The sequence below is a fragment of the Portunus trituberculatus genome, chromosome 7 (genome assembly GCF_017591435.1).
Source record: "Portunus trituberculatus isolate SZX2019 chromosome 7, ASM1759143v1, whole genome shotgun sequence".
NCBI classification, from domain to species: Eukaryota; Metazoa; Arthropoda; class Malacostraca; order Decapoda; family Portunidae; genus Portunus; species Portunus trituberculatus.
Window position 1 is genome coordinate 5,749,044 of NC_059261.1, and position 2,500 is coordinate 5,751,543.

The following is a 2,500-nucleotide window of genomic DNA, read 5'->3' on the forward strand; positions in this document are numbered from 1 at the left end:
TCTTCAATAATTCTTTTTAGTCTTCATTCTCCTCCTCTCTTCCCTCGTCTTCCTCCTCCTTTCTTCTTCCTCCTTCGTGATAAATTCTTTTATCCCTTCCTCCTCCTCCTCCTCCTCCTCCTCCTCTTCTTCTTCTTCTTGCTCTTCTCTCTCCTCCTCCTCTGCTTCTATTCTCAGTATACTATCATCCTCCTCCTCTTCTTCCCTGCCCTGATCTTCCCTCTCCTCCTCCTCCTCCTCCTCCTCCTCTTCCTCCTACTCCTCTTCCATTACCAGTACACTATCTTCCTCCTCCTCCTCCTCCTCCTCTTTCTCTTATCATTACCAATCAAGCTTCCATTCCATCTTCCTCCTCCTCCTCCTCCTCCTCTTCCTCCTCCTTGTCCTCTTTCTATCAAATACCCCTTCAACCCTCCTCCATCATCCTAAACCACCTCCTCTTCCTACCTCCTCTTCCTCCTCCTCCTCCTCCTCCTTCATCTTCTTCATCCTAGCTTCCTCCTCCTCCTCCTCCTCTTTCTTCTTTTCTTCGCAAAAAAATTCATCTTTATTTTTCACAACAATCCTTCAATCTTCCTCCTCCTCCTCCTCCTCCTCCTCCTCCTTCTCCTAGTACAAGGTCGCTGGAACACTGATCAATAGCACGGCCCAGGTACCACAAGACGCACGCACGCACGCACGCACAAGCACGCACGCACGCGCACGCACACGCACACTCAAGCACGCACGCACACAAGGTCAAGGAAGAAAACGGAACTGACCTTTCCCAGATTCTAAACATGTTCGGAACGCGTCTCTCTCTCTCTCTCTCTCTCTCTCTCTCTCTCTCTCTCTCTCTCTCTCTCTCTCTCTCTCTCTCTCTCTCTCAATGCAAGGAGTTTATATAGAAAGGTCAGTGACGCTCTCTCTCTCTCTCTCTCTCTCTCTCTCTCTCTCTCTCTCTCTATGATACTTTGAAGAATCGCAGGAGGAGGAGGAGGAGGAGGAGGAGGAGGAGGAGGAGGAGGAGGAGGAGGAGATGTTAAGTTAATAACTACATGATACTTAACAGACACACACACACACACACACACACGTTTATAGTTGGCGGGAAACTCTCTCTCTCTCTCTCTCTCTCTCTCTCTCTCTCTCTCTCAGGTAACACCACGCAACACTATAAGGAGGAGAAGGAGGAGGAGGAGGAGGAGGAGGAGGAGGAGGAGGAGGAAGAGGAGGAGGAGGAGGAGGAGGAGGAGATATAGAAAGAGAAAGATAACAATAGGAGGAGGAGGAAGAGGAATAGAACAAGAAGATAAGGACAGGAGGAGGAGGAGGAGGAGGAGGAGGAGGAGGAGGAGGAGGAGGAGGAGGAGGAGGAGGTTACCAGTTCCCTACACTCATCTCCCGTTAATTAACATTGGCCACACCTGCAAATGAGGACACACCTGTGGAGATGCAGGTGTGTTGCTCTCTCTCTCTCTCTCTCTCTCTCTCTCTCTCTCTCTGACACGTATACAGACATTTTTATTCACGTATTGGTAACTCTCTCTCTCTCTCTCTCTCTCTCTCTCTCTCTCTCTCTCTCTCTCTCTCTCTCCTCCTCTTTCTCTCTCTCTCTCTCTCTCTCTCTCTCTCTCTCTCTCTCTCTTCTCCTTCACTAACTCTTCTTCCTCCTCCTCCTCCTCCTCCTCTTCCTTCCACTTACCTGGGCTTCAGTACCACATTCTCTCTCTCTCTCTCTCTCTCTCTCTCTCTCTCTCTAACCGTCCCGCCCTCCCTCCTCTCTTTTCTTCTCTCTCTCTCTCTTTCTTTTTCTCTCCTCTCTCCTCTCTCTCTCTCTCCTCTCCTCTCACTCTCTTATCCCTTTCTCCTTCCCTTTATGCCATTTACGCTCTCTCTCTCTCTCTCTCTCTCTCTCTCTCTCTCTATCAAATGGCTTCCCCATCTCCCCTATCGAATTTATGTGCTCTCTCTCTCTCTCTCTCTCTCTCTCTCTCTCTCTCTCTCTCTCTCTCTCTCTCTAATCCTCTTGCTCCTCTATTCCTCCCTCTTCTCTCCTGTCTTCCCTTCTTCTTCCTCTCATCACTCTTTCACCTCCTCCTCCTCCTCCTCCTCCTCCTCCTCCTCCTCCTCCTCTCTTTGTACGAATCTTCCTTGTAAATCCTTTCAAACAATTAATCTCCTTTGGGATCTATCTCTCTCTCTCTCTCTCTCTCTCTCTCTCTCTCTCTCTCTCTCTCTCTCTCTCTCTTTTTTTTTTTTCATTTTCGTTTATTCAAAGTTTTGCTTTTTACCTTTTCGAGAGAGAGAGAGAGAGAGAGAGAGAGAGAGAGAGAGAGAGAGAGAGAGAGAGAGAGAGAGAGAGAGAGAGAGAGAGAGAGAGAGAGAGATAAAGCTTTGGAAGGAAAGAGATGAAAGTAGTACATGAGAGAGAGAGAGAGAGAGAGAGAGAGAGAGAGAGAGAGAGAGAGAGAGAGAGAGAGAGAGAGAGAGAGAGAGAGAGAGAGATTTTAACCTGCTT

The 2,500-nt window shown here is 48.5% G+C and overlaps 1 protein-coding gene across 3 annotated transcripts in view; it reads right to left on the minus strand.

Annotated features, from left to right (window-relative positions):
* The window catches only part of LOC123519887 (hornerin-like), a 39,995-nt gene that overhangs the window by 18,955 nt on the left and 18,540 nt on the right, over positions 1 to 2,500 (minus strand). The gene's annotated exons all lie outside the window — the stretch shown is intronic.